This window comes from Rhinoraja longicauda, chromosome 10 (genome assembly GCF_053455715.1).
Source record: "Rhinoraja longicauda isolate Sanriku21f chromosome 10, sRhiLon1.1, whole genome shotgun sequence".
Lineage (NCBI taxonomy): Eukaryota > Metazoa > Chordata > Chondrichthyes > Rajiformes > Arhynchobatidae > Rhinoraja > Rhinoraja longicauda.
Window position 1 is genome coordinate 24889437 of NC_135962.1, and position 24934 is coordinate 24914370.

Genomic DNA, 24934 nt, shown 5'->3' on the forward strand with positions numbered 1-24934 from the left:
GCCCACTGGGTCCATGCCAACACGCGATCCCCGCACACCTACGCTATCGAGGGATAATTTTTACATTTACCTAGCCAATTAACCTACATACCTTTATGTCTATGGAGTGGGGGAGGAAACTGAAGATCTCAGAGAAAACCCACACAGTCACGGGGAGAACGTATAAACTCCGTACAAACGGCACCCTTAGTCGGGCCTCCGGCGCTGCAAGCAATGTAAGGCAGTAATTCTACCGCTGCACCACCGTGCTGTACAAGGGTGATATAATTAGAAATCTTCATGATTTTATGGTAGAGATATGGGTCAAATGTGGGCAGGTGGGACGAGTGTAGATGGGGGACCTTGGTTGGCCCGTTTCCATGCTGTATGACTCTAGGACTCTGTGACTCCAAGCATATCAAAAATAAAACATGCTGAGTTTTGACCTAAAGCTACTTTACTCGAGTGTTACTGCACTTGAGAATGTCTGTACGCATTTACATTCTACGCATTTGCACGCTTGTCCCAAACGTTTATTACCAGTGACAGCAGTAAAATGTAAAATGAATTGTTGCACATGCTAAAATTAATGCTACCGGAGAGTAAGCAACCAATGTTCTAAAGAGTCCCACATAAATTAGACCGGGGACAGTTGGCAGAGTCGATCAATCCTTGGATTATTTTAGATTAACTGTGAAAAGGTGACAATTCACATTGTACTTCATGTCTTCTGATTATAAATGAGGCCGACTTTAGCATTCAAAAATAGATCAAGTCAAATGGGATTTGCAGGCAGATCTTAATAGAAAATACTCCACCCAGCCTGGGTGAAGGCCTAATATTGTTAGTGACATTTCAAAATAAATACATGAAGATTTCTAATCATATCTCCTAGTTCAATAGGATAAAGCATCTGCAAAACTGTATTCTAATGGTGGACAGTGATGCAAAAATAAATCTTTATCACCCTACAGGATTTATTTTAAATACTATGTACAACTATAATTTGAAAAGTAGTTCCTGTTGAGAGAGAATTAAAATGATATGGTGATTAACTTACGTGACAAAAATAAATATCTTTGAAGCCCATTTATTTTTATTGGGGCATTTTGCCAGCACATTAAAGTACCTTATTGGCCTGCGGCAGGATTGTAAAATCACTGATCTACACTACTAAAGGCAGCATTTTTAGTTTTACTGTCACTAATTACAGATGTGTAAAATATCGACTAATATAGTTTTGGTTAGTGTTGCAAGGGGCAATAATGCTTGCAAACCATTGGCGTGAGTTACAGCAACACTGTTGAGTAAGATTTGTTAATGTTTATCCACAGAGTTCTAATTAAAGAATGCTGTCTTTTAAATTGTCACATGTACAGGAAACACAGGTCTTCCAGCGAGTTACACACCCTGTTATGCTACTGGCCTCCACTAAATGCATCAGTGCTCTTGTTACTGGTTATGTTGATGATATCATTCATTACGTAGTGCGTTTATTTTCCATCCATTCTTGAGATCTGTTTGTCACCAACAAGGCTGCTATTTATTACCAAAAAAAAGGACACAAAGTGCTGGAGTAACTCAGCAGGGGCGGCAGCATCCCTGCAGAACATGGATAGGTGACGTTTCAGGTCGGGCCCTTCCTCATACTGATCGTAGAGGGCCAAGGAGGAAAGCTGGAAGAGCAGAGGGGCTTAGCAAAGCATTGCAGATAATAGCTGAACACAAGCGAGACTGGGGGGTTTGATAGGCAGATGTTTGCCTATCTATGTTCTCCAGGGATGCTGCTTCACCCGCTGAGTTGTTCTTGTGCTTTGTGATTTTTTCTGTACACCAGCATCTGCAGTTCCTTGTTTCTACATAATTTATCCAACATGGGTTTGACTCCAACACTACCCAGCCCCAGATTTGACCAATAGTTAAATGTAGTAGTTAATCCACATCAGCATCACTAGCAATAGCCAATGGCATGAACTTACTGGGCCTGTGTGGGGCCAATAGCTCCCAAAATGTGACACAAAATGCTGGAGTAACTCAGCGGGTCAGGCAGCATCTCTGGAGAAAAGAAATAGCTGACGTTTTGGATCGAAATCCTTCTTCAGACAGTTCCCAGCGTCTATTATCCAAAGAAGCTATGTGAATAGCTTTGGTGCTTTACAGGTGGAATGTATTCACTTGAAGATACTACAAATGGAATGACTACACAATACTACGAATAGATGCAATGAATACCATGCACTGTTTTGTATTTCCTGCATAATTTTTTTCATGAAAGTTTATTTTAGAAACAAAGTTCCTTTTAAAATTAAAAGCACTTGCATATGCTCAGCCATTCTGTACTGCTCCATGATCTGTACCCTGGTTATAGGACGTCAGAGTAGAATTTGTCCCATGGTTTAACAGCATCTGTGAAATAATTCTCTTCGTATGAGATAGGGGGGAATCTCATTGAAACTTATCAAATAGTGAAAGGCCTGGATAGAGAGGGTGTGGAGAAGATGTTTCCACCATTGGGATAGTTTAGGACTAGAGGTCACAGCCTCAGAATAAAAGGCTGTATCTTTAGAAAGGTGACGAGGAGGAATTTATTTGTAGCCTAACTATAAAGCTGAGGCTTTATCAGGCGTTGGTTTGGCCACATTTGGAATATTGTGAGTCGTTTGGGCCCCATATTTGAGGAAGGATGTACTGGCTTTGGAGAGCATCCAGAGGAGGTTTACCAGAATAATCGCGGGGATGAGTGGGTTAATGTCAGGAACGTTTGAAGGCTCTGGGCCTGTTCTCGCTGGAGTTTAGAAGATTGAGAGGGGGGTCTCATTGAAATCTACTGAGTAATGAAAGGCCTAGATAGAGTGGATGTTTAAAGGATGTTTCCAGTAGAATCTAGAATCAGATGGGGTAGCCTCAGAATAAAAGGGTGTGCCTTCAAAATGGAGATGAGGAGGAATTTCTTTATCGTGAAGGTGGTGAATCTGTGTAATTCATTGCCACAGACAGCTGTGGATGCTAAGTCATTGGGTATTTTGGCATGTTCTTGATTAGTAAGGATGTCAAAGGTTATGGGGAGAAGGCAGGAGATAGAAAATTAGATCAGCCATGATTGACTGGCAGAGCAGACTCAATGGCTGAATAGCCTAATTCTGTTGCTATGTCTTATGGTCTTATGGTCTTCAACCAGGCTTCCATGAAATGCTGTCAGGGCTGTTTAGGGATGGGACTCCTGAGGACTTGCCACACCTTAAATGGCTGTTCTGGAGTGCACGATATTGATTAGTTAAAAGATACAGCATGGAAATGGACCCTTCGGCACAACGAGACCACACTGATGTTAGATCACCGGTTCACACTAGTTCTATGTTATCCCTCTTTCACATCCACTTTATCAACCACTCCCCACACACACCAGGGCCAATTTTCAGAGGCTCATTAACTTACAAACCCGCACAGCTTTGGGATGTGGGAGGAAACCGGAGCATCCAGAGAAAACCCACGACAGGGGAGAACGTGCAAACTCCACACAGACAGCCCCCAAGGTCAGCATTGAACCCTGTTTTCTGACTCTGTGAGGCAGCGATTCTCCCAACTACCACCAGATATTTGGTCCTTGAGCTCTGCATCCAACCCGAGTGAAGTGAGTAGGCATGTGCCACTGTGGCTGAGTCTCGTAAGCAGATTAATTCAACCCTTTGCTAGCATCTCGATACATGTACATACCTTTGACCACCTGTGTGCGCTTTTGTAAAATATTACAATCCATCATCTTGGTCAGTGCTCGTATGTGGGTATCAAAAATAACTCGGGCAATCCCATTTAAATATTAATCGTACGTTATGTGCAAGAACTGAAAGAATGAAAATTGAGCCTTTTCTGCTGGAAAGCTGACATTTATTGTGGTGTTGCCATGTTATTAAAAATGCAGAAAGTAATTATCAGCGCCTCAATCTCCTGCTTTTTTGAAGGATCATGCAGGGCACAGTGCAGGAGGATGAGGGTTCACTTATAGAGTTGTACAAGATTATGTGAGGAATAAATCGGGTAAATTCACAGGACTTTTGCCCAGAATGGGGTAATCGAGAACCTGAGGACATAGGTTTAAGATGAGAGGGGGGGGGGGGTGTAATAGGAGCCTGAGGGGCAATTTTTTTTACACAAAGGATGGTGGATGTATGGAATGATCAGTCGGATGAAGTAGTTGAGACAGGGACTATCATAACATTTAAGAGACATTTGGTCAGGTATATGGATAGGATAGGTTTAGAGGGTTATGGGCAGGTGGGACTGGTGTGGATGGGGCTTGTTTGTCAGTGTGTGTTTATGGGGCCGGCGGGCCTGTTTCCACGTTGTATATTCTCCATTACTCCAGGATGCAGGATTACGCAGCATTTCCAGCATTTGACAGATTCTTGCTTGTACTCTCTCGCTACTTTTATAGATTTACAAATATGAAAATGCTTAAATATTGGTCCGCAGCATGTGTTAGATTATCTGGTAAATTTGTTACTCTGTCTGAAGAATCCCGAGAAACAAATGCTCAGTCTCTATTACTGTCTTAGTCCCAGGGACCTACAGCCCATTCTCTCCTATAATTAATCTTTCAGGTACAGCTTTGACATTATTGGTTCACCAGCAGAGCAGAACAGCCTTAGCCATCAATAATAATTCAATGCATTAGTATGAGGCCTACATACCCCTCAAGGCAGCTGAACTGCACGAAATCGTCTGCATACACTTTATAGGGCATCCAGCATTTATTTATTGCCTTTTTAGATCTTTAAAATACAAGTACTGAACCCCATAAAATTTGGGGCCACATTTAAACTACTCCTGCGGAAATTACTCCAAATGATGCAGAAAGCATAGCCCTATGAAGCGTTACTTGCAAAATCAAGAAAATCCCTGTCACAGCTGGCATGGGTAAAAATAAAGGGCTGAGGAATTAATTAATTCTATTGTGATGAAGCTGCCAGAGATTTGCACAGCGCTGCCGCAAGTGACATATTTGTTGTCCTTATTTACGATCAATGGGGCTAAAACTACCAATGCAGAGGTTAAAGTTGAGGACGGCAGCCATCTTTAACTGGATAAATCCCAGCATATTATTCATATACCAATACTCTCTTGTAATCTCTCTCATTTCATCACATCAGTATCAATAATCCAATCGTGCAGTTGCAGCAGTTGCACTACTTTTGAGTATTGGGCGCAGTGGTTGAGTTGCTGCCACAGGGTGCAGGGACCTGGGTTCAATCCTGACTTGGGGTGCTGTCTGTATGGAGTTTGTACGTTCTCCCTGTGGGTTTCCTGCGGACACTCCATTTCCTCCCACATTCCAAAGACGTGCGAACTTGAAGGTTAATTGGGTTCAGTAAGAATTGTAAAATTGTCCCTCGTGTATGGGATACTGCTAGTGCACGAGGTGATCGCTGGTCGACGCCAACTCGGTGGGTCAAAGGGCCTCTTTCTGTGCTGTATCCTCAAGATAAATTAAACTTTTGTGTGGATGTTGCCAGAACTTGACGGCAGGCTAGGACTTTATTCACTGGAGCACAGGAGGCTGAGAGGTGATCTTAAAGAGGTGTATAAGATCATAAGGGGAATAGGCAGGGTAAATGTGCAGAGTCTTCGGTAAATTTGTAAATTGTCCCTAGTGTGTAGGAAAGTGCTAGAGGACGGGGTGATCGTTGGTCGGCACGGTGTCATTGGGCTGAAAGGTCTATTTCCACTCTGTATATCCTACGTCTACAGTATGGTCTGAAGTAAATCTAGGCAGCATTCTCATTTACCTCCTCTCCAAAGCCTCCAAATCCTTCCCATAACTGCATGCAATACAGCAAATACAGATTAACCAAAGTCCTGGAGAGCTGCTGTTCTATGTTCTGGCATTTACAGTTTAGCTGGAATCATGAGCACAGTATAAACAGTGGGCAATGTTTGTTGCCATCCTCCAGATTTGTTGTAATGATTTCCCCTTTCAAAACTTTCATCAATCTCTCTGTTTACAGAAACCGATTTGTCTTAATTTCACTTACTTTTCCAGATATTTAAAAGCTATTTGCAACAGCCATGATCAGCTTGGGAAATCAGGAGAATGTAAATTAGTCTATTTCATATATTAAGGTTTTAAAAATTAAATTAGGCAGTATGGATACCGATCTGTGTGTAACTCAGTCCATGACTAATTTCCTTTTGAGCCCCTTCACACCACGTTGTGGGATTTTTACAGGCGAAAAATCTCATGCGGCTCATGTATCTGGAAAAAAAAAAAAATTTTAAAAAAAGGACACAAAGTGCTGGAGTAAGTCAGCGTTTTGGCGAGTAAGGCAACATCTCTGGAGGACATGGATAGATTATGTTTCGGGTCGGGACCCTTCTTCTAACTGAAGAGGGTCCCGACCTAAAACGTCACCTATCAATGTTCTCCAGATACGCTGTGTGACCCACAGAGTTACTTCGGCACTTTGTGTCCTATTTTGTAAACCAGCATCTGTAGTTCTTTGTTTCTACACCTATATTTTTTTAATTTTCCTTGTTTCAGTATGCAACTGTGCATAAATGACTTGAGTATTTGGCTTCCATTGCCTCAACCAGGAGTTTGTTTCATGCATTAATCATTTAAAAGGTTAGGAATAAATTCCTTTATCAGTCTTTGATTTGCCGGTTTGAACCCATTTCCTTGTACTTTTGGGCAACATTCCAGGATAATCTTTCAAGTATTGCAGGTAGTCTTGTACATCTCTACACAATCAGCCCTCTGATGTTTCCTTCAAAGTGGAAAGATATCTTTTTTTTCTCCACGTTTCCTCAATTTCAAATGGCCGAGAGAAGTATATATATGCATTTATGGATGAGGGCTGATCTTATGGACTTGTATAAGATCATGAAGGGAATAGATGGATCATGAAGGAAATAAGGGAATAGACGCAGTCTTTTACCAAGTATAGGGGAATCAAGAACCAGAGGATGTAGGTTTAAGGTTAGAAGGGAAATATTTAATACGAACCTGAGGGACAACCTTTTCATAAAGAGGGTGGTAGGTATATGGAACGAGGTGCCAGTGGAGGTAGATGATGTAGATACCATAACAACATTTAAAAGACATTTGAACAGGTACGTGGACAGGAAAGGTTTAGAGCGATAAGGGCTAAACGCGGGCAGTTTATAATAATGTTTATAAGATTGTTGGAGAAGGCAGGTGGGACTAGTGTAGATGGGGCATTTTGGTCAGCATGGGCAAGTTGGGCCAAAGGGCCTGTTTCCATGCTGTATGAAGCAGTGACTTCACTCCACATACCCACGTTCTGCCAAACCCCTCAATATTCTTGATTACCACAAATCTATCATATTCAAATTTAAGATAAACCATTGACTTCTCAGTTATTGTCACTTGCTCCACAGAGTTTCATGTTTCTACCACTCAGGGGTTTGATGTAGTGTGTCCAAAACTACTTAAGGTGGCGCAGCGGTAGAGTTATTACCTTACAGCGCCAGAGACTTGGGCTCAACAATGACTGAGGGTGCAGTTTGCAAGAAGTTTCTGCATTCTCTCAGTGACCACGTGGGTTTTCTCCAGGTGCTCCAGTTTCCTCCCACACTCCAAAGATGTGCAGGTTTGCAGGTTAATTGGCTTCTGTAAATTGTCCTTTGTGTGTTGGATGCGGAAGTGGGATAACATAGAACTAGTGTGAATGGGTGATCGATGGTCGGCGTGGACTCGATGGGCCCAAGGGCCAGTTTCCATGCTGTACCTCAAAAGTACACTGAAGTTTTTGTGCTATTCTCTATGTTGCTTCAGCCAGTGATAAAATGGGAAAGAGTCATTTTCAGTACTGGTTCAATTTAATATTAAGCTTTCAAGAGAGTTAGGATAAAAAGAGACAGGGTGCTCCTGAATATGCAGCAGCAAAACAAAAATACACTGAAACAAAAACAAGATGCCAGGCAAATTGGGTAAATGAAAAATGAGCAAAAAATTCTGGCAGGGTGGCACAATGGTGCAACAGTTGAGTTCCTGCCTTACAGCGCCAAAGGCCCAGGTTCGATCCTGTCTACGGGTGCTGCCTGTATGGAGTTTGTACATTCTCCCTGTGACTGCGTGGGTTTTCTCCGGGTACTCCGGTTTCCTCCCACACGGTCGCACGGATTCAGTGGGCCGAAAGGCCTGTTTACACGCTGCATGTCTAAAGTCTGAAGTCTAAAGCAACCCACTCATGTCTAAGGGTCTTGATTAAATTCATACAGCTAAAACCCATTTTTACACTGCTTAACTAATTTTATCTGATTTCTTTCGTTGTTGAAACTTCGACAAAAGCTTTTACAGGGAATTAGAACTCTGTGCACTACTAAATCTGTGACTTTTATTTTCATGCTGCATTTCTCCCAAGCATGGCTAATACCATTTTATGAATAATTAAGTTGGTGTAACGTTGGTTTATTTCGACAATGTGTACTCTTGGAACAATTCCAGGGATACAGAAACATTTTATTTGTGCTAGCTGTCCTCGATCTACCAGCACTCAACATCTCCAAAGGGTGAGATGACAACAGGGAAAGACTGAGTAGGAACTCCCACTTTTGAGCAATGGTAGAGTTGCTGCCCTACAGCTCCAGAGACCTGGGTTCGACAAAGAGAAAAGTATACTGGCTGTAGGAAGTTTGTACATTCTCTCTGTGACCGAATGGGTTTTCTCCGGGTGCTCGGTTTCCTCCCACACTCCAAAGGCGTTCAGATTTGTAGGTTAATTAGCTTTGGTAAAATTGTAAATTATCCCTGGTGTGTAGGATGGTATTAGTGTTCGGAGTGATCTCTGGTGGGCATAGACTAGGTGGGCCGAAGGGCCTGTCCCCAAGCTGTATTTCTAACTTTTAGTCAGAGAGTTGTGAATCTGTGGAATTCTCTGCCTCTGGGCAGTGGAGGCCAATTCTCTGAATACATTCAAGAGAGAGCTAGATAGAGCTCTTAAGGATAGCAGAGTCAGGGGGTATGGGGAGAAAGCAGGAACGGGATACTGATTGAGGATGATCAGCCATGATCACATTGAATGGTAGTGCTGCCTCGAAGGGCCGAATGGCCTACTCCTGCACCTATTGTCTATTGTCTATTGTCTAAGTCTAAAGTCTAAAGGTATCATTTGTGAAGAGACACATAGAATCAAAATTCAGATTGATGTAGAAAAGGAAAATGCAGATGCTGATTTACACAAAAGGACACAAAGTGCTGGAGTAACTCAACGGGTCAGGCAGCATCTCTGGAATTTATATCCGGGGGACTGGAATACAAAAACAGAGATGTAATGCTGAGGCTCTATAAGACGTGGTCAGGCTGCATTTGAAATACTGAGCCAATTTGGGCCCCATATCTGAGAAAGGATGTGCTGGCTCTGGAGAGGGTCCAGAGGAGGTTTACAAGAATGATTCCAGGAATGAGTGGGGTTCGCATATGATGAGCGTTTTGACACCACTGGGCCGGTACTCACTGGAGTTTAGAAGGTTATGGGGGGACCTCTGAAACTTATAGAATAATGAAAGGCATAGATAGTGGATGTGGAAAGGATGTTTCCACTGGTGGGAGAGTCTAGGACCAGAGCTCATCGCCTCAGAATTAAAGGGCACTCTTTTAGAAAGGAGGTGAGGAGGAACTACTTTAGTCTGTGGAACTCATTGCCACAGAGTGCTGTGGATGCCTTCAGTGGATATTTTTAAGGCAGAGGTAGACAAATTCTTGATTAGAATGGGTGTCAAGGGCTATGGGGAGAAGGCAGGAAAATGGGACTCGGAGACAGAGATCATTCATGATTGAATGGCGGAGTAGACTCGATGGACCGAATGGCCTAATTCTACTCCTGAAACTTGTGAACTTGTGAACTTGAAAATATGGATAGGTGACATTTCGGGTTGAGACCCTTCATCATGTTCTCCAGAGATACTGCCTGACCCGCTGAGTTACTCCAGCACTTTGTGTCCTTTCAGATTGATAGCTTTTCAACAGAACCAAATATGAACACACGGCTCTGTTGAAATATCATGGATGTGAAACAATGGCCCAGAATTTCCTGGGATTGATGGGGTATTGTGATGTGCGATTGATCACATAGTTCCTCAAACAATGTCTCACTAGAAAGCTTAGACAGATGTTAAACTGAGGCCCCAAGCTAAAGTGCCTACCAAAGCTGGCAAACAGCTTGAAATATTTTGAATGCTTCCGGCATTCACAAACATGTAAAGATATGCAAAACTATTAAAGATTAAACATTTTTTGTAATGATTAAAATTTATTTAAATTCAAAAACATAAATACCATAGCAAACTCTTACAAGCAATTAAATATATTTAAATTAATTCAATTGAACCTAACTAGTATAAATTACCCTGACTTCTCTCCCTTGTTGACAATCTTGTCCATTGACTAGAGGCCACTCAACCTGCGCCAAGTCTAATCTGGCACAGTTCAAAGGGCAGGTTTCAAAGCACAGAAGCTGATAACTTGCAAAATGTTGGAATTCCCTTTCTACGATACAATACCATATGATACGATAGAACTTTTTTCTTCTCAGGAGGGAAATTGATCTGCTAACAGTCATAGAACACAAAATACATGGAACATGAAATTGAAGTGACGAGTGGAAACGTTTGGGGATCATGTGCAAAGATTGGGGGGGGGGTGTCAGTCTACCCCATGACAGAAGGAGGAGGAGTTGTACAGTTTGATAGCTGCAGGAAAGAAGGATCTCAGGTGGCGTTCTGTCCTGCATCTTGGTGGAACCAGTCTGTTGTTGAAGGTCCTCCTCAGGTTGACCAGTGTGTCATGGAGTGGGTTATAAGAATCTATGTTTCTTATAATTTTATATACTTCCACCAGGTCTTCCTCTGACATTTCAGAGAAAACAATCCAAACCTGACCGACCATTCCCTGTAATTAACCCCCCTAATCCAGTCATCATTCTGGTAAACCTCCTCTGCACCTTTGCCAAAACCTCCACATCTTCCCTGGGGATGACCTGAACTGCACGCAGTACTCCAAATGTGGCCTAATCAAAGTCCAATAAAGCTGCATCATGACTCCCTGACTCTTGTACTCAATGCCCCGATCAATGCAGGCGAGCATGCCATGAGCCATCTTTTCCGCTCTATCGACTTGTGTCGCCACTTTCGGGAAGAGGAGCAATATTTTGTCTTCAGAGATCTCCCAGAGAGAAATTCAGCTATCTTGCTCTCGTGGTTTCTCTCGATTGAGTCCTGTTGGAAGATGCAAGGTTGTGAACATTGACTGAATAAAGGATTTGATAATGCTGTGAAGCATGCATTGGTGAAATCCCTGACTATCATTCATGTTCTAGTTTAGTTTAGATTTACTTTATTGTTACATGTACTGCGATACAGTGAAAAGCTTTTGTTGTGAGTCAGCGGAAAGACAATACATGATTACAATCAAGCATTCCACAGTGTACAGATACATGATAAAAAGGAATAACGTTTGAGCAAGATAAAGTCCAGTAAAGTCAGATTAAAGATAGTCCTAGGGTCTTCAATGAGGTAGATAGTAGCATGGAACTGCTCTCTAGTTGTTGATAGAATGGTTCAGTTGCTTGATAACAGCAGGGAAGAAACTGCCCCTGAATCTGGAGGTGTGCATTTTCACACTTCTGTACCTCTTGCCTGATGGGAGGGGGGAGAAGAGGGGGTGATGAATGCGAACTGAGTAATTAAACGAGAAGTGGGAGAATTCTATGATGAATGCGAACCGTAATTAAACGAGAAGTGGGAGAATTTCCCCCATCCCCCACCACAGAATTCCTGCTTATTACTGAAGGGTTCAATACATTCAGGAAAAGAACAGCAGGAAAAATAAACAAAAAAAATGCACACAATCAAATCCTGAAATAGTCTGCAAAATTGTCTTCCATTGTTGTCTGATCTGTTTGTTCCTCCAAATCCCCCTTGAGGTAGCTACAGCAAAACATTACGTAAATATTCCATTTTATATTTACGCTTGTAATACTTTGATCTATGACAGAATATTGAACAGTGAAATAATATATTAATTCATCGTATCGATGTTGCAGTTTTATTTTATGGCTCTGCCTTGTTTTATAGCAAGCATCATCTGCAACTTGGCTGCACAGTGCTGTACATATCTAGAATAGATTGAATAAATACATTTGGGATATGGATTGGATTATCTGGGTTACCGCTACCAGTTATGTTGTGCCAACAGTAGTCCTACACAATGAATGTTTAATGGCAATATTAAACTTCTTCAACATTTAAACAACATTATCTAATTTAAAATGGTAATCTTTCATACTGTATTGACAAAAGAGTCAGCCACACAGTGTTCTGTCTCTGGAGACAGTTCGCTTTTAATCCTGTTTTTGCTCCACAGTATCCTCTGAATCGACTGGTTAATATCGTAAGAGCAACTCTCCTTTGTCATCGTGCATCGATGCCTATGGGAACTAGTTGAACACGATCCCAGTTATAAACCAGAATTTTAGACGTTAAGAGATACAGTGCAGAAACAGGCCCTTCGGCCCACAGAGTCCATGCCGACCGCTGATCACTCCGTACACTAGTGCTGTCCTACACACTCGGGACAATTTGTAATTTCACCAAAGCCAATTAATCTATAAGTTTAGCTAAGTTTAGTTTGTTTTGTTTAGTTTGGTTTAGAGAAACAACATGGAAACAAGCCCTTCGGCCTACTGAGTCCACGCCGACCAACAATCACCCGTACACTGGTTCTGTCCTACACAATAGGGACAATTTACAATTTTACTGAAGCCAATTAACCGACAAACCTATACATCTTTGGAGTGTAGGAGGAAATCAGAACACCCAGAGAAAACCCATGTAGTCACAGGTAGAAGGTACAAGCTCCATACAGACAGCATCCGCAGTCAGGATTGAACCTGGGTCTCCGGTGTCAAAAATAAATTGCAAAGCTTCAAGAAGACAGCAAGGGATGGGGATAGGTCGAATAGACAAATGACGATCATAAAACAATAAAATAAGGTGGGACGGGTCACAGGACATTAGCTTATCTGTAATGGGGTGGAATTGGGCTGAATGAATGAATGAATGAATAAGTTTATTGGCCAAGTATGTACACATACAAGGAATGTGCCTTGGTACTCCGCTTGCAAGTAACAACAAGAACATACAGTAAACAATTAAGAATAAAGCATAAAACATTAAAACATTAAGGATACAACATTACAGTTTAAACATGTGAGTGAAATAAACCAGAGCAAAAAGAGACTACAGACTTTGGTTATTGAGTACAGCTACTACTCGTGGAAAAAAAGCTATTTTTATGTCTGGCTATGGCTGCTTTGACAGTCCGGAGTCGCCTTCCAGAGGGAAGTGCTTCAAAGAGTTTGAGGCCAGGGTGATGGGGGTCAGAGATGATCTTGCCCGCTTCCTTCCTGGCCCTTGCAGTGTACAGTTCGTCAGTGTGGGGAAGGTTGCAGCCAACTACCTTCTCAGCTGATCGAACAATCCGTTGCAGCCTCCGGATGTCGTGCTTGGTGGCTGAGCCAAACCAGACCAAGATGGAGAAGGTGAGGAAAGACTCTACGATGGCAGTATAGAATTAATTTAGTCTGCTGTCTTTCGGAGGTGCAGGATTTATCATTATTGTAAGACTATTCTAAAGAAGGAAAAATGCTTAAATGCCTGCTACAGTAAACAACACATCAAAGGGAAATTCTGTATGTAGGAAGCAGATGAATCTTTGAGCAATCTCCTAGATTCATTGAGCAATCTCCTAGATTGCTCCCAGTGATCACTATATTTGACGCTCTTAAATACAGTTTTGAGTGCCTTGCCCGATCGTGTGTTTAAAGTTTTCTTTAACACCGGCACTCTAAGGCAGCAATTCTACCACTGCGCCACGATGCCACCGATTTTTTGGCAATCAGACAGCCTCCTTAATATGTTCCAATTTTTATCAGGTACAATAAGGAAGGTGAAGGGCTTATGCAGGGCATCAATTTTTTTATTCATGGAAAATATTATCTTACAGACTGGTTGCACTTTCAACCAATTCACTTTTACATTGTCCATTGTAACTTAGTTTAATTTGAGGTATTTTTCTCCCACCTTCCCCACTTCCATGGAGCTTCCATTTTCAAATTGCACTCATTTAAAATCCTGCGCGGATCCTGTCACTCACATTTATCAGAAATAGGAGCATTGCATTTGGAAAACGGCATGAAAATCAGAAAGGTAGAAACGAAGGCAAAATACTTCAATTGATAAGAGGACAATAGGGCAACACTGGGAAAAGGATGCGAAGTGGCCTCAGCCAGGAATAAAAAACCCTCCAATGTGGGCAAAATGAGCTCCTCATATACCGTTTGAGCAGCTCACAACCCAATGGTATAAACATTGAATTCTCCAATTTCAGGTAATCTCTTGCAACCCCTCTCCCCAGCATTCCCCCTCCCTCTACCTGCTCCCATTTCTCCCCCACTGCCCCCCCTTACTTCCTCCCCCCTTCCTTGTATCCCACCAGGACCCCTACGTTCAGTCTGAAAAAGGGTCCCGACCCAAAATGTGACATGTCGACTTTCCCCACAGATGCTGCCCGACCCGCTGAGTTACTCGAGCACTTTGTGTCTATATTTGGGAAAAAACAGCATCTGCAATTGTTTCTACTTTTCCATGCTGCGTTGATCTCAGTAAAACGCCGACATGAAACGGTGGCATCATTTCCACAGGGCCCTCAGAACATAGAGAAGATATAAGCGAACTAAAAATGAATGCTGAAATAACTGCAGAAAATGCTGGAAATATCAGGCAGCTTCTATGAAATCATTCACGCTTTCATTTCCTCCCGCCTAGACTACTGCAACTCCCTATACACTGGGATCAGCCAATCTTCCCTGTCCCGCCTGCAACTGGTCCAAAACGCCGCAGCGAGACTCCTGACGGGTACCCGTAAAAGGGACCACATCACCCCGATTCTGGCCTCTCTCCACTGGCTCCCTGTACGGTACAGAATCAACTTCAAGCTCCTCTTATTCACGTATAAAGCCCTAAATGGACATTCCCCCCCCCCCACATCAAAAATCTTCTAACCCCCCTCTCTAACTCCAGGTCCCTCAGGTCGGCCGACTTGGGGCTACTCACTATCCCGCGGTCTAGGCTTAAGCTCAGGGGTGACCGCGCTTTTGCGGTTGCAGCTCCTAGACTGTGGAACAGCATCCCTCTCCCCATCAGAACTGCCCCCTCCATCGACTCCTTTAAGTCCAGGCTCAAAACCTATTTCTACTCCCTAGCGTTTGAGGCTCATTGAGGAGGCGCTGTGAACTGTTTGCGTGCTACTGTATGTTTCATTTTTTTCCTTAGTACCTAATCAGATGTACAGCACTTTGGTCAACGTGGGTTGTTTTTAAATGTGCTATACAAATAAAATTGACTTGACTTGACTTGACTATGAAAAGATAAACGGATTAAAATCTCAGATCAATAGCTTGCTATTAAAAGATAAAGATGCCAATGTTTCCCCAATGCAGAGTGCGAGAAGGTAGTGCAGGCAAGGTTAAAAGTTAAGATCTATGATAAGGTGAAGGGCAGGGAGAGTTTAAATGAGCAAAGTTGTGGATGGACACAAAATGTTGGAGTAACTCAGTGGATCAGGCAGCATCTCTGGAGAAAGAGAATAGGTGAGGTTTCGAGTCAAAACCCTTCTTCAGACTGAGAGTCAGGGGAGAGGGAAACTCATGGTATGAAACCTTTGTGTTTGCTAGTTTACACTGAAGATAGACGCAAAGTGCTGGAGTAACTTAGTGGGTAAGGCAGCATCTCTGGAGAAAAGGCTGAAGAAAGATTCTGACACAAAACATCACCTATTCCTTTTCTCCAGAGGTACAGCCTGAGATGGGCTACCTTAAGACCTGGAGACTAAAACTGAGTGTGGCAAAAACCACCACAACAGCCTTTCACCTGAACAACAAGGAAGCTCAACGCCAGCTAACCATCACCCTCAATGGGTCACCCCTACCCTACAACCGATTTCCTACATACCTCGGGGTGAAACTAGATCGTCAGCTGACCTACAAGCAACACCTTGAAGCTCTCTGTGCTATAGTCTCGGCACGGAACAACCTCCAGCGTTGCTTGGCCGGATCGTCATGGGGCGCCAGGACATCTACTCTTCGAACCAGTGCTCTTGCACTCTTGTACAGCGCCGCTGAGTACGCCGCCCCAGCATGGTGCCGCAGCGCTCACACCAGCAAGCTAGACGCCACCCTCAACGACACCATGCGGATCATCACTGGCTGCCTACGCCCTACTCCGACGGATCTCCTGCCGGTGCTCGCAGGTATCGCACCCGCCAAGCTTCGCAGAGTGTTCTTCACTCATAGATTGGTGTGCAAGGCCCCATCGGACGCCAAACATCCTTTGCACCACCTCGTCCAGGATTCACAGCAACTGGGACCTCACGGCCCTCGGCAACAGCACATTGCACTGGCTACAGCGCCTGGAGGGAGTTACATAATTTCTGCTGCCTCAAACGCAAGAAGAAGAAGGGATTCAGCCTGACCCGCTGTTACTCCTGCATTTTGTGTCCTTTTGTGTAAACCAGCATCTGCAGCACCTTGTTTCTCCATTTCTCTCTCTTTTTAAAAATACCATTATTTTACTGGCAGTACAACAAAGCAAATAATAAAGGTTGGAAGAGAGAAATGCAGAGTATTTTGTGTTCTACAGATGTGCCTCAGAGCAAAGCAATTGCACCATATCGATTTAGTGTGGCAAACACGATGATCGTAACAATCGTGTCTTAAAGCAAACGGGGTCGGAATATTTTGATAAAATAAGAGCAAGGTGAACAATGGTCGTAGCAAAGTGGTGCAGCAGGTAACGTTATTGCCACCCAGCTCCAGAGATGCAGATTTGATCCTAAACTCAGGTGCTGGCTGTGTAAAGATTACACGTGCTCCCTGCGATTGTGAGTATTTTCCCTTGGTGCACATATTTCCTGACAAATCCCAAAGATGTGCTGGTTTAGTTGAGTTTAGTTTAGTTTAGAGATACAGCGTGGAAACAGGCCCTTGAGTCCACACCAACCAGCGATCCCCATACACTAGCACTGTCCTACACACTAGGGACAATATACAATTTTTACCAAAGCCAATTAACCTACAAACCTGTACGTATTTGGAGTGTGGGAGGAAACCAGAGCACCCGGGGGAAACCCACCTGGTCACGGGGAGAACGTACAAACTCCGTACAGACAGCACCCGTAGTTAGGATTGAATCCGGGTCTCTGGCACTGTAAGGCAGCAACTCTACTGCTGCACCACAGTGACGCCCTTTAATATATACTGCCTGGGTGCAGAATCATTGATTTCATGAGAAAGTGAGAGATAATCTGGGATCGCTGTCGAATGAAGCTCAATATTCAGCGCAGACGTCCTGACCCAAAGGATGAATTTCCACGTTATATGACTATGAATCCGCACAAATGTATACACCACAGAAATTTCATGCAAGGGCAGATGTCAGGTTGAAGAGAGAATTTTAATGACTGCTGTTCTTATGCAATATTCCACTTTTATCTTTGCAAAAATGCCACGTTTCTATGTTTCTATGACATCCAGTGTCTGCTTCACCGTTGTAATGCTTTGAATGAAGTGCTGGTGCTTTATTTGACCAGAAGGTACAAATTAAACTCACAACAGTCAAGTCCCATTTATTTCAATCCAAGTATCCTTTCAATGTTGTGATAGGTGTTAATTATTACCTAGCAGCCTCTCTGGACCCTGAAGATTAACTAATCCAACCATGTAGTCTCAATGCTTCACTTTTTGATGGGAGTCGTTGTCTTGCCTTTTGAGCTGAATAATTAATATTTACGAGACCAAGTGGATACGTTGGGCCCAAACCTCTCCTGCATTGATGCAGCACCCTCTCCTCCCCCCCTCCCGTACCTCCCCTCTCCCCTCTCCCCACACCCCTCCCCAACCCCACCTCCTCCCCTCCCTCCCTCCTCCCCTCCCCCCCATGCCTCCCTCCTCCCCCCCTCCCCCTCCCCCATCTCCCACCTCCTCCTCCCCTCTCCTCCCCCCTCCCTACCCCCCTCCCTCCCTCCTCCCCACCCCCTGCCTCCCTCCTCCCCCCACCCCCCTCCTCCCCCCTCCCTCCTCCATCCCCCTCCCCCTTCCACTCCCTCCCCTTCCCCTCCCCCTCTTCCTATCCCTCCCCCTCCCCTCCCCCCTCCATCTCCCTCAACCCCCCTTGTCCTCCCTCCTCCCCATAACCACAGCCATTTTGCACCATATACAGTGCATTCAGAAAGTATTCAGACCCTTCACTTTTTCCACATTTTATTACGTTGCAGCCTTATTTTAAAATTGATTAAATTCATTTTTTTAATCATCAATCTACACACAATACCCCATAAAAAAATGCGAAAACAGGTGTTTAGAAATTTTTGCAAAGTAATTAAAAAGAAATAACTGAAATATCACATTTACATAAGTATTCAGACCCTTTACTCTGGTACTTTGAGGCACCTTTCGCAGCGATTACAGCCTCAAGACTTCTTGGGTGTGATGCCACAAACTTGGCACACCTGTATTTGGGTAATTTCTCCCATTCTTCTCTGCAGATCCTCTCAAGCTCTGTCAGGTTGGATGGGGAGCGTCGATGCACAGTTATTTTCAGAGATGTTCGATCAGGCTCAAGTCCAGGCTCTGGTTGGGCCACTCAAGGACATTCACAGACTGGTCATGAAGCCACTCCTGTGTTGTCTTGGCTGTGTGCTTTGGGTCAATAGACAATAGACAATAGGTGCAGAAGTAGGCCATTCGGCCCATCGAGCCAGCACCGCCATTCACTGTGATCATGGCTGATCATCCCCGTACAACCAGTACCCCGTTCCTGCCTTCTCCCCATATCCCTTGACTCCACTATCTGTAAGAGCTCATTCTAACTCTCTCTTGAAAGTAGCCAAAGAATTGGCCTCCACTGCCTTCTGAGCCAGAGAATTCCACAGATTCACAACTCTGAGTGAAAAAGTCTTTCCTCATCTCCGTTCTAAATGGCCTACCCCTTATTCTTAAACTGTGGCCCCGGGTTCTGGACTCCCCAACATTGGGAACATGTTTCCTGCCTCTAACGTGTCCAATCCCTTAATAATCTTATACGTTTCAATAAGATCCCCTCTCATCCTTCTAAATTCCAGTGTATACAAGCCCAGTCGCTCCAGTCTTTCAACATATGATAGTTCCGCCATTCTGGGAATTAACCTAGTAAACCTGCGTTGCACACCCTCAATAGCAAGAATATCCTTCCTCAAATTTGGAGACGAAAACTACACACAATACTCCAGGTGTGGTCTCGCTTGGGCCCTGTACAACTGCAGAAGGATCTCTTTGCTCCTATAATCAACTCCTCTTGTCATGAAGGCCAACATGCCATTAGCTTTCTTCACTGCCTGCTGTACCTGCATGCTTACTTTCGGTGACTGATGAACAAGGACACCCAGATCTTGTTCTATTTCCCCTTTTTCTAACTTGATATCATTCAGATAATAATCTGCCTTCCTGTTCTTGCCACCAAAGTGGATAACAAATGAATGAATGAATGAATGAATGAATGAATAAGTTTATTGGCCAAGTATGTGCATATACAAGGAATGTGCCTTGGTGCTCTGCACACAAATGACAACACAAACATACAGTTAACAATTAAAAATAAAGCATAAACACATCAAAACAATAAGGATACAACATTATGGTCTAAACATGTGGGTGAAAATAAACCAGAGCAAAAAAGGGACTACAGACTGTGGTTATTGAGTAGAACTACCACTCGTGGAAAAACATTGTCCGGAGTCCGGAGCCGCCTTTCAGAGGGAAGTGCTTCCAAGATTTTGTGGCCATGGTGAGAGGGGTCAAAGGTGATCTTGTCCGCTCGCTTCCTGGTCGTTGCAGTGTACAGTTCATCAATGGGGGGAAGGTTGCAGCCAACAACCTTCTCAGCTGATCGAACGATTCATTGCAGCTTCCGGATGTCGTGCTTGGTGGCTGAGCCAAACCAGACCATGATGGAGAAAGTGAGGACGGACTCAATGATAGCAGTATAGAATTGGACCATCATTGCCTGTGGCAGATTGTGTTTCCTCAGTTGCCGCAGGAAGTACATCCTCTGTTGGCTCTTTTTGACTGTGGAGTCGATGGTGGCCCCCCATTTAAGGTCCCTGGAGATGATGGTTCCAAGGAAATTAAATGACTCCAAATCATGTCCAAACAATTTAATTTACCACTGGTGGACTTCAATCAAGTTGTAGAAACATCTCAAGGATAATCAATGGAAACAGGATGAACCTAAGCTCAATTTTGAGTGTCATAGCAAAGGGTCTGAATACTTATGTAAATGTGATATTTCAGTCATTTCTTTTTAATTACTTTGCAAAAATTTCCAAACACCTGTTTTTGCTTCTTCATTCTGGTATATTGTGTGTAGATTGATGATTAAAAAAATGAATTTAATCCATTTTAAAATAAGGCTGTAACGTAACAAAATGTGGAAAAAGTGAAGGGGTCTGAATACTTTCAGAATGCATCTGTTGATGAAGGTTTAAATTGCGTATGATTGATTAACCACTTTCTCAAGCAAAAATCTAACTGCTGGAGGAACCCAGCAGGTCAGACTGAGAAAAGGCCCTGAACCAAAATGCCCTCTGTCCATTTCCATCCACAGATGCTGCCTCACCAATTGAGTTCCTCCAGCACTTTCTGTCCTGCTGAATATTCCCATATCTACATTTTCCCATGTCTCCGTTCTCAACTTGTCTTTGATTTTCAATGGTCATGAAAAGTCTTCTGACTGAAGAAAGGTCCCAACCCGAAACTTCACCTATTCATATTCTCCAGAGACGCGACCTGACCCGCTAAGTTACCCCAGCACTTTGTGTCTTTTATCATCAACCACCATCTGCAATTCCTTGTGGTTACTGGGAGAACGTGCAACTCTGCATAAGTAGCACACGTGGTCAGGATCAAACCTGGGTCTCTGGCGCTGTGAGGCAGCAGCTCTACCAGCTGCACCACCTGTGTTGCCCTTTGTTGTGACCAACACTGCAAAAGCAATCAAAAGTAATTTGATTTTGTACTTGTGATCATAATCTCGTAACGATCATGATAATAATGATCCAAGAAATGATTAACTAAAAACTAAATGAATTCAATCTGGTTCGATATCCAATTACAACTTGTCGTCTCCATTTACTGCATAAACTGTTACATGCGCACAATCTTGCATTCAACACTGCTGAGGAATCAATTAAACAATGACCCTCATTTTAAACACTGCATCTACAATGGTGACTTCAGTGACCAGCTACAATCATGCAGACTGCTGTTGGACACGGTCAAGGCTTGGGGGTTTGCTCCCTCTCACACCCAACCTGTCTCCTACACCCGCCCTTCTCCAACCCAGGACCAAGTCCTTCCAGTTTGCCAATTCACCCTAACTGCAAGGTTGGGTAGGAAGGAACTGCAGATGCTGGTTTACACCAAAGATGGACACAAAATGCTGGAGTAACACAACCGGACAAGCAGCATCTCTGGATAGAAGGAATGGGTGACGTTTTGGGTCGAGACCCCCCTTCAGACTGAGAGTCTGAAGAGTCTGAAGAAGGGTCTTGACCTGAAACTTCACCCATTCCTTCTACACTGAGGTGCTGCCTGTCCCACTGAGTTACTCCAGCATTTGGTGTCTATCTAACTGCAAAGTTGTCCACTGCCCTCTCCACTCCACCATGGGGTGGCACGGTGGCACAGCGGTAGAGCTGCTATCCTGCAGTGCCAGAGACCCAGGTTTGATCATAACTATGGGTGCTGTCTGCGTGGAGTTTGTACGTTCTCCCTGTGACTCCATGGGTTTTGTCCAGGTGCCCCACATGCCAAAGGTTTGTAGGTTAATTGGCTTCTGTAAATTGCCTCTGGTGTGTAGGATAGAACTAGTGTACGCGTGACCGATGGTCAGCGTGGGCCCGGTAGGTCGAAGGGCCTGTTTCCACGCTGTATCTCTCTAAAATCTAAACCTTCCAATGCCTCCTGACCTCCTTTACCTCACCCCTGCCATTGTATCTCTAATCACTGCCTTGTTCCTGTCTTGCTTCACCCAGATCATTGCTTTAGGTTTGATTCTCATATATGTTTACCTATATTTCTTGCTTTAAAAAAACCGCATTGGGGGGCGTGGCTGCGTTCTGCAGCTGCGGCTCACCGGCAGTCTCTCTGTCTTTTTTTTGTTTTTGTCTTTGTTATCGTTTAAATGTTTCTTTTGATTTATTTTTAACTCTGTATATGTGGGGGGTGGTGGGGGGGTGGGGGAAACCTTTTTTTCCAATCTCCTCCTCAACGGAGATGCGACCTTTACCGTGTTGTGTCTCCGTTCGTGCTATGGCCTCACACCGTGGAGTCGGCGGCCTCCAGCTGGGATCGACCTTGAAGATTCTGGTCGTAGGGCCTGGACTTACCATCTCGGAGGCTTCGGCCGTGGGCCCTGCAGACAGCAACATCGGGAGTTCGCAGGTCCCTGGCTGGCGACCGGCTTTCGGGAGCTCCAGCCGTAGCAGCTTCGACCGCCCCGAAGCGCGAGGTTTGATTGACCCACTCGCAGGCCCCTCATCGCCCTGTGTGGCTCGGCCGCGGCACTTTCCATCGCCCGGTGGGGGCTCAGGACCTTCATCGGCCTGCTCGGCTCGGCCCTGGGACTTTCCATCGCCCGGTGGGGGCTTCAAAAGTCGGGAGCCTCGATCGCCTCGTGGCACCACGGGAGAAGAATGAGGAGGAGATAAGACTTTTCTTTGCCTTCCATCACAGTGAGGGTGTGCCTGGAGCAATCACTGTGATGGCTGTTTGTGTTAAAAATTGTAATTGTGTGTCTTGTGTTCTTTATTGTCTACTGCCGGACCCTGACGTGAGAGGACGCTGGCGCTATTTGTTCGCCACTTCTCCGTCAGGATAGTTTGTCTGTTTGTTTTTATGTCTTGACTGTTTTTGTAAAGCGTCTTTGAGCACTTGGAAAAGCGCTATAAAAAATAAATGTTTATTATTATTATTATCTCTAATGTTTCCTTCCCTAGATTATTAATCTGAATCCAAGAAGGGGGTTTGGCCTGCTCCTCATCCTTTCTAGTTTTCTTTACCCACCCTCCTTCCCCTGTAATCAGTCTAAAGAAGTGTTCGGACATGAAACGTCACATCCATGTTTTCCAGAGATGCTGCCTGACCCACAGAGTTACTCCACCACTCGGGCAGCACAGTGTCACAGCGGTGCAGTTGCTACTTTACAGCACCAAAGACCTGGGTTCGGTCCTAACTACAGGTGCTGTCTGTAAGGAATTTGTACGTTCTCCCTGTGACCACATCGGTTTTCCCCGGGTGCTCTGCTTTCAGATTTGTAGGTTAATTGGCTTCTGTAAATTGTAAATTGGCCCTTGTGGTTAGGATAGTGCTAGTGTACATGGTGGTCTATGCGGACTCAGTGGGCCGAAGGGCCTGATTCTGCTCTGTATCTCTAAAGTCTAAAGATAGAAGTAGTATATTGATGATTGCTGGTCAATAGACAATAGACAATAGGTGCAGGAGTAGGTCATTTGGGCCTTCGAGCCAGCACCACCATTCAATGCGATCATGACTGATCATTCTCAATCAGTACCCCGTTCCTGCCTTCTCCCCATACCCCCTGACTCCGCTATCCTTAAGAGTTCTATCTAGCTCTCTCTTGAATGCATTCAGAGAATTGGCCTCCACTGCCTTCTGAGGCAGAGAATTGCACAGATTTACAACTCTCTGACTGAAAAAGTTTTTCCTCATCTCCGTTCTAAATGGCCTACCCCTTATTCTTAAACTGTGGCCCCTGGTTCTGGACTCCCCCAACATTGGGAACATGTTTCCTGCCTCTAATGTGTCCAACCCCTTAATAATCATATGTTTTGATAAGATCCCCTCTCATCCTTCTAAATTCCAGTGTATGCAAGCCTAGGCCGGCATGGACTAGGTGGGTCGAAGGGCCTGTTTCCATGCGCTATCTGTATACTAAACTAAACACTTTGTATCTTCTTTCGTAAACCAGCATCCTGGTTGCCAAACAGTTCATCTCTCCTTCCCATTCCCATACTGACCTTTCTGTCCTGGACATACTCCACTGTCAGAGGGAGGCTACACACAAATTGAAGGAACATTAACTCATATTTCGCTTGAGCTACTTGCCACCCACGGTATGAATTTTGAATGCTCTAATGTCAAGTAACCCTTGCATTTCCTCTCTCTCTCTCTCTGTCCTAACCCCCCCTCCCCCCCTCCCCCCCCAACCCCACCTCCCCCACCCAAGTCATCCTGCTAGTTTTACTGTTTGCATCCCCTCGTTATCACCTCCTCTACAGCCATCAATGGACCATTGTGGGCTCTTTGGACATTGGTGCCAGCTCTGATCTGTTCTGTACCTTTTCATATCTCTATTTTCCCTCTCTCCTGACACTCAGTCTGTAGAAGGGTCTCGACCCGAAACCTATTCCTTTTCTCCAGAGATGCTGCCTGACCCACTTAGTTACCCCAGACTTTTGTGTCTATCTGCTGTTCCTTATTTTCTAAAATCCAAACATTGGTTTACATTCCTTGATTTATGTTCCAACTTACAATTTGGACCCTATTGCCATTTCCCCCAGTTATTCCTTATTCATTTATTAGTGCTCACATGGCCTTTGTAGCAAAAGAATACTGCAGATACTCCATTTTGAGTGCCCGGAGATTTGTGCTTTTCCTGAAGCCTTATCGAGTGGAGCCCCCTCATGGTGATGTTGTTTTGCTGCCAATCTCATTCCGATTTTGACAACTTTGGGATATATCAATCTCCAAGCCATCTTCAGCATCAAGCTCGGTTAACCCATTAAAATTATTTATACCACTGCAGCTTGTCAGCCGAGCCAATCCTC